The 10,849-nt window shown below is 45.8% G+C and overlaps 1 protein-coding gene across 3 annotated transcripts in view; it reads left to right on the top strand.

Moving 5' to 3' along the window:
- The window catches only part of NPNT (nephronectin), a 68,720-nt gene that overhangs the window by 29,171 nt on the left and 28,700 nt on the right, over positions 1–10,849 (top strand). For 2 of the 3 annotated variants that reach the window (XM_014588870.2, XM_014588871.2), the window contains one exon: positions 4,576–4,668. The gene's annotated coding sequence lies outside the window, so the exon portion shown is untranslated. Of the gene's footprint in view, positions 1–4,575; positions 4,669–8,898; positions 8,992–10,849 lie in introns of all 3 variants that reach the window. The other variant, XM_014588869.2, reaches the window with a different exon arrangement.

The following is a 10,849-nucleotide window of genomic DNA, read 5'->3' on the forward strand; positions in this document are numbered from 1 at the left end:
TAAGAACCCAGCCTGCTTTACCAACTCTTTCGCTCTCATCGTAAGCACTTGGCACTGCAGGCCCCGGGAGCGAGCTGCGCTCCCTGGGAACCCCGGCGGCTCCCCCCACTGTACTCAGAAGCTGAGCAGCTTTTTCTCCCACCTGCCTGCCTGTGACCCCAACCTCTGGCTCAGCGCCCAGGTGGTGCAGGAGGCCTTTCCAGGACCTGCAGTTACAGTTATTACACACCCTCTCACCCCTGCATTCCAGCCCCACAGCTGTGTTTGCACATCCTGGCTCTCTCGGCACCCCTGCACGGTTGCCTGCACTGTGCATTGTAACACACGCTCCATACACATTCACCAAATCCCCTTCCAGAGCCAGCTCCACCACATGATAGGGAAAGGGCCTTTTGTGTCATATTTTTCAAGGGGTTTTCATTTTGTAAGAAGAAAAAATGGATTGTGTCGGCGTCACAAGGGTCCACCCCCTTTTCATAGCTGGTGGCTAACCTCAGGGTAGTGGGTCACTGCGGGGCTGGTCCATCTGGGAAGTGCAGATTCGGCCCGATTCCCCACATGGGGAGGGACACTAACCGCTGGGCCTCCTGGAACATGAGCCCGGACGAGCCCAGGATCAGGCGCTCTGCTGAGACGTGCCCCAGGACAGGAGGCGCGCAGCAAAGGTGAACGCTTCCGTTCCATGAAGCACCTACGGGCAACGCCATCCCACCGCCCCTGGCCAGAGGAATGGGGGTGGCTTGAGTTGAATTGTTTCATAAAGTACCTTTTCTAAGTAAACTTTTTCATGTTTGAAGTGGTATTTTTGAAACTGCTTTTTATTTTATTTAAGTTACTATTTTATTTCCAGAGAGATTTTTGTTATAGGGCATGTGCTCTCACTGGAGAGACAGAGACAGAAAGTGAGAAAACACCCCCTCAGAAGAGATGGCCACACCACAATCCTTTCTCCTCCATTCTCCTCTTGTTATTTTAGGCAGGCACACACACACACACACACACACACACACACACGCCTGGGGTGAGTTTTAAGCCACTGGGACTGGAATCGCAGTCGACCATGTGGGAGTCTAGTGCCTTAACCACTGTGCCATCTGCTGGCCCCCTAAACTGCTTTGCAAAATGCGTTTAAACATGTTTTTAAACTCTCATCATCTTAGAGTGTTATTACCTTGACTTGAATCTAATACTTTGGAGATGTCCACTTTCTCTTTCTAAATATGGCCTTCTGGGTGCCTCAGTCATACTCGACTATTCAGGCAGTACTCAGATGTAAGTGCTAAGATTTATGAAACATATTTTTAAATACACACACACACACATATATTAGATTTTTTTTTTTTTTTGCTATAGGGCAAGGGCACTTGCTAGAGAGAGACAGAGGCAGAGAAGGAGAGAGAGGGAAAGTGAGAAACCACCCCCAGCCCCCCGAGAGGATAGCTACAACACCATCTTTTTCTTTCCATCCTCTTTAGATTTTGGGCACGCATGCACACGTGCCTGGCATGATTTTCAAGCCACTGGGTCTTAAACTGCAGTGTCAGCTATATGGGATCCAGCCCCTTAACCGCACGCCACCCCTGGCCCTTGATATATTTATTTTTAACTTGCATTTCTTGGTGATGGGGCCTAGAAATTACATAAGAGTCGCTTGTTTCTGGGTTTTGTTTTAAAAATTGCGTATCAGCCATCTACCAGGTTTGGGGGTGACTGGAGCGTTGTGAGAGTCTCTTCCAGGCAGTTCATTTCTTCTCACAGGTTGGGACGGATTGCTTTTCTTTGAACTCGAAGCCACGTCTAAAATCAGATCTTGGGGATTTCCCAGGCGTGTTTCTCTACCGTTTACACAGTGCCCCTCTTTCCTTTCTGTGAGCTGTCCGGTCACATCCCTCCGAGCAGCAGTGTCTGAGGCTCAGTAAGTGACAGACGGGCAGGAGAGCCCCCAAGCGAACTTAGCAGGTAAGCCAGGAAGGCCAGGAGAGGCAAGGGTGAGAGCATCCAGGGAGGAGATGGCGAAGGCGACAGAGAAGCGTGCACGTCGGCACTGAGGAGCGTGAAGGGCTGTAGGGGAAACGGTGTTCGAGGTCAAGGGGAACTAGCGCCTGTCCCAGGCTGGAGAAGGGCCTCAGCCGCCGTGGGGGAACAGGCGTCGGCCCCACTCCGGGGTCACGGGCGCTCCGATCCCTTTGGTCTTCAAGGCCCCTCGTCCCTCTCTGAGTAGTTGCAGAAACCGTCTTTTCCTGTCGCCAACACGGCTCGTGCCGTCCTGGCATACCCGAGCGCTTTCGCAGGCTTTCTGTCGTTCTGCTTCTAGACCTTTCCAGTCTGTCTGACGTCGTCACCAGCTGGCCAGTAGTCCTGGAGCTTTGCTTTTTGTCGGGCAATTCTGATAATGTTAAACTTACAGTCCGAAACTGAGGGAGCATTGTCACCTGGCCTCGCTCCCCTGGGACTGCCTCTCCCGCTTCCGCCGGCGCCGACCCGCTCCAGCTCCGTGAGCGGCTGTGGTCTGCTTTGCGGGGCCCCGTTTCTCCTGCCTCGGTGCTCCCTTCTCTGCGTCTGAGCAGCGCAGGTTGTTTAGCAGAGCCTGGGCCTCTGCCTCTGCCACCCCAGCACCTGCTCCTCCACAGAGCCACAGCCCAGAGCACCTCCAGACATGGCCAGACGCCCCCACTGGCCTGAACTCCCAGTTGAGAACCCCTGGTGTAGAATAAACAGCATACATCCCGATCAGACTGAGAAGACGAGGGTGTGATTTATGCATTTCGAGGTCTGATGGGAAGACGAATTAAGGTGGAGCGAGAGAGCGGATGTCAAACTGAGTCTCTGTCTGCTACAGTAGGCCACAGAGAGGCCACGCGGGGTTGACGAGCGCTTGTAGAGCGTCTTAGGGTTAGAAAGGCCAAGATGACAGACATAGCTTTCAACTGAAATACTAAGAAATGCTGAGTTTTTGTTTTGTTTCATTTTTTAATCATTTCATACTTAGAATATCATTTTCAATAAATATTAGGTTGTCTGGCAAGTCATGACATACTTCCCCACATTTTTTCTATGCAAAACTACATCGTGACTTTCCTGACGACCCAGTAAGTATTATTTAACTGGAAATATATCTGGATTTTACACATACCCAGTGTCTTTGGACTAAGAACTAGATTTTGAAATGCATTTGAGAGAATGAGTTTGAAATTATGGGGGAAAGTTTTATTAAGTTTTAACTATTGACAGTCATCAGTTATTTTTAAGCGTAGTTTTGCCTATTTGTCCTTCTCTGCGTCTGAGCAGCGCAGGTTGTTTAGCAGAGCCTGGGCCTCTGCCTCTGCCACCCCAGCACCTGCTCCTCCACAGAGCCACAGCCCAGAGCACCTCCAGACATGGCCAGACGCCCCCACTGGCCTGAACTCCCAGTTGAGAACCCCTGGTGTAGAATAAACAGCATACATCCCGATCAGACTGAGAAGACGAGGGTGTGATTTATGCATTTCGAGGTCTGATGGGAAGACGAATTAAGGTGGAGCGAGAGAGCGGATGTCAAACTGAGTCTCTGTCTGCTACAGTAGGCCACAGAGAGGCCACGCGGGGTTGACGAGCGCTTGTAGAGCGTCTTAGGGTTAGAAAGGCCAAGATGACAGACATAGCTTTCAACTGAAATACTAAGAAATGCTGAGTTTTTGTTTTGTTTCATTTTTTAATCATTTCATACTTAGAATATCATTTTCAATAAATATTAGGTTGTCTGGCAAGTCATGACATACTTCCCCACATTTTTTCTATGCAAAACTACATCGTGACTTTCCTGACGACCCAGTAAGTATTATTTAACTGGAAATATATCTGGATTTTACACATACCCAGTGTCTTTGGACTAAGAACTAGATTTTGAAATGCATTTGAGAGAATGAGTTTGAAATTATGGGGGAAAGTTTTATTAAGTTTTAACTATTGACAGTCATCAGTTATTTTTAAGCGTAGTTTTGCCTATTTGTTTTTTTTTCCCCATTATTTGAGTATTGTCCTTAAGTTACAAAATTTCGCAGTCCCAAGTGATACACACATGCATACACACACTCGTGTACTTACATAACACGTATGTGTGCGTGTGTTTAGACATTATCTATAGGAAACTGATTTTGTATCTTTTTGCGACTTATACTCATGTGTACTTACGTAACACGTGTGTGTGTAGACCTTATAGGTAACTGATTTTGTATCTTTCTGTGACTTATACTCATGTGTACTTACATAACACGTGTGTGTGTGTGTGTAGACCTTATAGGTAACTGATTTTGTATCTTTCTGTGACTTATACTCATGTGTACTTACATAACACGTGTGTGTGTGTGTGTAGACCTTATAGGTAACTGATTTTGTATCTTTCTGTGACTTATACTCATGTGTACTTACATAACACGTGTGTGTGTGTGTGTAGACCTTATAGGTAACTGATTTTGTATCTTTCTGCGACTTCTTTGTAAGCTGTTAGTCTCCTCGTGTATTCTCACACTCACGCATGACATCGATGAGCTACTGGTGTGCTTCTGAAAAATGACACATGGCTTCGTCTTTTCTCAGCTGTATGCCAACCGCAGTGCAAACACGGCGAGTGCATCGGGCCAAACAAGTGCAAGTGTCACCCTGGATACGCCGGGAAGACCTGCAATCAAGGTAGGGACAGGCCTGTGCAGAGCCTTAGCTGTCAGCCTCCTCCAGTCCTGTTGGGTCAGAGATTTCAGTGTCTCATCCCCAACTACTTTCCAGAGCTCTTTTCCCAAACACATGAGCTGCCGTTTTGCTGATAAACAGAGAATAGTAAGTTTTGCAAAATTAATTTGATCACAGGACAAGTATTCTCCTTTTCTTTGCGACTAATCACAATGTATTCTGGAGAAAATCACAGCGTCAGTAATGCGGAAGCCCTGTTCTTCCTCCCACGAATCGGGAGCTTTGGAATTTCTCTAACCTCCTCGGACTTTGGGGCTGCTCGTTTTTCATGCCAGCAGCCGGGAAGGAAGTCTGACTTAAAATGTGGAGGTCCTTTCCAACTGCGAGGCCTCGGGTTCCCTGATGCAGCCTAAACTACTGACTACTTTGAAATGTTTCTCTGAGGAATAAAAATGGTGATTTAACGATAAGTACCATTCACATATGAAAATATGTACCCAACATGCCCAGTTCTCAGGTATTTTATGTGTGTTTTCTATTTTCACCCTTATACCACTAGATAGACTGTTATTTATTATAATTAAAATGATAGTTTATTAATTATTATTTTGTTTTTCATTTGGAGAGACTGAAGCTCAGAGACATGGTTCTGCCCAAGTTCACAGTACTTTTTCCTGTAATAAATACTTACTTCTCTAGAGAAAAATAGACATACATTGACTTAAAATCGTGCCATACTCCTTCGGGAGAAGCGAATTTCATTAAAAGCAAAATGGGATTTCATACCAGAAAAAATATTGCTGGCATTGAAAATGTAGTATCATGTCCAACGTTAAGAATTAAACTCCAGCTTGGGGTCCACTTACATGTTTTAGTCATCTCTTACTTTGCTCTTCTTCCCAAAATGAGCATTGTGGCAGGTTCCTGATGGAAAGGCTGATGTTCCTTAAAAGCAATGACCATGGGGGTGTCTCCACGATTTCTGGGTTGCTCAGGATGTTGCCGAGGCGGCTGGCCCGTGAGAAGTACACTGACTGTGAGTGTACGCTCTTCTAGCCCTGAACGCCAGGGCACTTAGGAGTCTGGGCAGCTGTCCAGTGCAGAGCTGGCAGAGCCCATTCTTGCATGGCTAACAGTGAGCCTGGGTGAGTTAATAAAGAAAACCGAGGTTTACTTACTAACTCAGGATTCTGGTGGCTGAAAAACCTGAAGGCTTAGGCCTACAACATGGCTGGCGTGGGCACAGGGCAGGGAGGCACGTGCAGAGAGCAAGCGGCCTGTCATCTCTTTTATAGCATCCAGCTCTCAGGATAGCTCACCTCTTGTCCCAGGTTCTGAAACTCCCTGGGTCTCTCAGACGTTGTTCATGTAGTCATGAGTCTGGCCTCCATGATGTAATCGCCCTGATCCAGTCCCTGCCCACTGGGCATCACCACCTCCCTCCCAACATCAAATTCCAAAACATGAAACTTTGGGGAACAAGCCATGACCCAGGCCATCACAGGACCCTTGCAGGATCTCTGAACCTGTGGCCTGAGAGTCTGACCAGTGGAGGGAGGCTGTCTGTGGCCTGGGCAGTGAGAGGGCTGTCGGGAGACCCCAGGATTATCAGAGCCAACTGTTGATAGCTGCCACTTTGTTAGTGTAGATGGCTTTTATTCAGCCACACTTTTCCATAAGGCAGCTGGATGCCGCAGAGATAGGGGCATCCAGCGGGAGATAGGGGCATCAGCAGGAGATAGGGGCATCCACAGGAGATAGGGGCATCAGCAGGAGATAGGGGCATCAGCAGGAGATAGGGGCATCAGCAGGAGATAGGGGCATCAGCAGGAGATAGGGGCATCAGCAGGAGATAGGGGCATCAGCAGGAGATAGGGGTCAACAGGAGATAGGGGCATCAACAGGTTTCCTTTCTTGCGAGCAGAGGTGTCAAGAAGAAGTAAATTTGAAATAATTTCACAGACATGGATATTAGGTTTTGAGTACAAGTAGGTTTTGGCATACAGCAAGTATTCGCTAGGACTGTGGTGCGAGTTACGTACTTTCAGAAATAAGCCCCTGGACGCTTGCTTTGCGGAGTGAACAGTCTGAAGAAACGACAAGTGTTTACCCAGTTCTTTCCCAGCTGCCTGGAGAGCAGCAAGCGGGCGGGGCAAAGGGCACCCAGGACCTGCTGATTCCGCGGTCTTGTCACAGGCTCACGGTGACCTGCTTAATTCCGCGGTCTTATCGCAGGCTCACAGTGACCTGCTCAATTCTGACGGTCTTGTCGCAGCCTCACGGTGACCTGCAATTCCGCGGTCTTGTTGCAGGCTCATGGTGACCTGCAATTCCGCGGTCTTGTCGCAGGCTCACGGTGACCTGGTCAATTCCGCGGTCTTATCGCAGGCTCTCGGTGACCTGCTCAATTCTGACGGTCTTGTCGCAGGCTCACGGTGACCTGCAATTCCGCGGTCTTGTCACAGGCTCACGGTGACCTGCTTGGTTCCACGGTCTTGTCGCAGGCTCACGGTGACCAGCTGGCGGTGGCTTGGTCTTGTCTCAGAGTTGTTTTTTCACCGAGACCAGGTACAAAATCGTAGGCTCGGACTGAGATGAACATGCTCGGCTGAATATGTTGCCTTCTGCAGGAGGTGAAATTCAGCTGGAATTCTGGCAAGAGTCTCTTATCATTTTTCCCCTCTGTACTTCCTACAGTAATTTTATTTATGAGTATTTCCCCATTCCTGGAGTCTCTGTACTCATAAATCCCCTTACCTCACAGCCAAAGAAGAACTCTATTACAGATAAGAATCTTTTTGTAAGTTTCCCATTGGGGAATGACTTTCAGCATATTTTCAGAAATAAAAGACATTCTGTTGAACTCAGTGTGCTTTATAATGATGTCAGAAGAAACGAATCAAAGGTAGAAATTACTAGTGCTTTGGCATTGTGTTTGATTTTCATGCCGAATTGCTGTTCCAGGATAAGTATTGGCCTCTTTCTGCACTGGGCCAGACATTCCGTGTTGGTGGGCTAGTTATGTCCAAGTGCGGGTCACTTTCCAAAGCACAACAGTCCAAGCCCGCTGCCCTCCTAGTAAATTTACGTTTTAATCATCTCTTACTTTGCCTCCTGATGAGAAAAGATGTTAAGGTAGTTGCATACAACCCTAGGTTTCGAGGGATGAGTGGTATACTTGCTATATACCGAAATCAATGATCACTTGATTTAGAAGGTTTTGGGTTTTTTTTTTTTTTAAGAGATTTTTGCTATAGGGGTGTGCACTCACCAGAGAGACTGAAAACAAGACATCCCTCCTCCCCATCTTCCCCACCGCCCCCTGCCCCCAAGTCCCAGGGATAGTCATACTGCAATCCCTTCTCCTCTCAGGATTTCGGGCACACGTGTACACATGCCCAGCATGTGTTTCAAACCTCCGGGTCCAGGACTCAAACTGTGGTAGACCACATGGGAGTCTAGCATCTCAACCAGCACGCCACCTGCTGGCCCCTGATTTGGAAGCTTGACTGTAGTCTGGAATCAGAATGTGATTGCCTTTTTCACTCTCCTCTTTGTGTCTCACCTATCTTAAACAGTATTTCGAGACACTAATAATGGCAACCATGAACATTTCTTGCACAAAGCTTATGGGTATTCCAATGACATGCGACCTAAATATTTTATAGCATACGTTTTTACATTTGAATGAAAGCAGTGATCATCCATCATGCTATTATTTAGTTATAAGGTCCTTATGCAAATCATAAGCATGTGCATACTTTTGGAATATTTTAAGCCACTTTTGTACTACATAATAATATAGGACAAAAATCTTAAGGTAGTCATTTAAGACTCCGGTGTCCCTAAACAGAGTAGGTTGGTTGTAATCAATATTCATCATTTGGGTTTGCTCCCTTTGGTTGATGACTAAAATGGTGCTTTTAAAATGACCATCTCTTTAATGGTGTTTCTTAAAAAAATAGAATGAGAATGATGGATTGGGAATTTACAATATGCTTTTTATCCTTGGAAAGTAAGATGACAGCAATACATTTTTAGGAAAGTGAATATTTAAATATATATATAGAAAGAGACCAGAAGAGCTAGAAGCAATTCTTTGTAAAGTATCTGAAGCATTCTTTTTGTACACCAACCCTATGTAATTGTTTAATATGTACTTGTAAAGATTTTTAGGGCTAAAAATGACATCAGTTCAAAGTTGACTCTTATTACCTTCTTCCTGGTGTGAAGACGAGCACATCTACCCAACTCCTCTTGACCAAGGCAGTGAACAGCCTCTTTTCCAACCCCCGGATCGTCAAGTCACAAGTTTACCTTCACGGGGTGAGCGTGCATCGTCTCAGGTGGCCTGCACCTCCCAGCTGCACGGCTTCCTGCAGTATGGCCGTCTTGCAAATGTCCTGCAGACTAGCCCAGCGCCCAGCCTGCAGCCCTGAGCTGTGAAGCCAGCAGCAGGACTAGTGACCTGGGCTCATCCTCTGTGCTCTGAAAAGCTTGGAGCCTCCGCTGTCCTCTTACTGCCTGGAGTAACATTGCCTCTCCTCTTCTTTTCTGAGTTTCCAAATGAGATAGGAAAACAACTTTAATTTTCATATATAGGCAAAGCCAGGAGTACCAAACCACTCCTGATGGGGTTTTTGATGTCTTTTGTCAAGTAAACTTTAAAGCAATCAAGTCATTTCCCCCTCCACCATCTATTGGTGGTGTAGAGTTTCAGGCTATCTGGAGGTCAAAGGATGCATTAGCTGCTTTTTTTCCCAGTGTACATCATATAATAACAGAAAGCCTAACTTCTAGTTCCAGAATGGCACTTAATTAGCTGTTTTATTGTGAGTGGGTCATTAAATACGTATGGGTTTTAGCGAACCTCAGTAATAGGACAATTCCTGCCCTGTTTTCCTGTGTGGTCTTCTTTGTGCTGGAAAGTGTTGTAGGAAGGAAGGTGGTAGCATAATTTACAGTTCTCTCCAACACTATCCCTCCCCCACTTCTAGCTTTAGGAACTTAGAATAAATTAAACTAGCATACATTATTAATTATTGTCTCTCTGCCAATAGGGTGTGTTCGTATATCTTTAGCACAAGGAAAGGAATGGGGTTAATTTATAATTTAAAGAACCAAAGTTATGGCGCTGGACGTATTGAAATCTGTTTGCTGTAGCTGTCACAGTGACCAGATACAACTTCAACGTTTAGATTTCTAAAACATTGCCCAGTTTAAGTATTGAGGGGAAAAGAATCCAGATGCATGAAAATAAATAAAGACTCTTTTCCATAATCCTCTGAGTTATCTTATGTCACAAATCTCTTTCAGACTTTCCAAGCTACTTTCCAGCATCTGCATGCTAATAAAGTTTCTGATTCTTTTTTCCTCAAGTGTAATAATAATGCTTTGCGGCTTGCGTTTTTGTTCTGGAACAGTCTCCTTTTCCCTCCCACCCTCGGAAGCCACCATCCTGCTTAAATGTGCTCCTGGTGGTAACTGATCCTCTTTCAGAATTGTGTACTTGATAATGAAAGCATTCGAATGTAAGTGTTTTAATTGTAAAGCTCCCTCCTTGGTGTGATAAGATAGGTAGGTATGTGATGGAAGTTGTTCAATATTTTATTCTAGATTTTCCATATAATTTATGTTACATTAAACTTAAAAGTACATTTAAAATGTAAACACTAAAGTTTTATTTCTTAGGATCTCTTATCAACTTTTAAGGTTTATTTGAGACAGTGTCATCAAGAAGAGTTTCCATGATCTTTATTTTGTTCTGCTTATTATTTTATAGAGGCATTTGCTATAATTCGGAAGTGTCATTTCTGCATTTCTGACATATTTTGATTATAACACGAACATCACTAGGTCTGTGGTCCAACCGGTGGGAATAATGAACACACAGCACAGATTAGAGGCAGCACTTACCAACTCAGTCTTATAAGGCAGTAGGCCAATAAGAAAATAAGGTAATATAATTATAGGATAGAAACCCTCAAGGAAGTTAGGACAAAGAGGTCCTCTCCAGGCCACTGGATGCATTTGATCATTTAGCCAGAGTCTGGTACTTGGCAATATCGACACACGTGGGCGATGGCCGAGTCCCGTTTTGCAGGTCCTGCTGTGGTCTTCCTTAGGGTTGTGGTGGAGGTTTTAGGGGACACGAGCCTGTGGCAGGTGGGGCAGTGATGCCGTC

This window comes from Tupaia chinensis, unplaced genomic scaffold (genome assembly GCF_000334495.1).
Source record: "Tupaia chinensis unplaced genomic scaffold, TupChi_1.0 Scaffold000315_1, whole genome shotgun sequence".
Classification (NCBI taxonomy): Eukaryota; Metazoa; Chordata; class Mammalia; order Scandentia; family Tupaiidae; genus Tupaia; species Tupaia belangeri.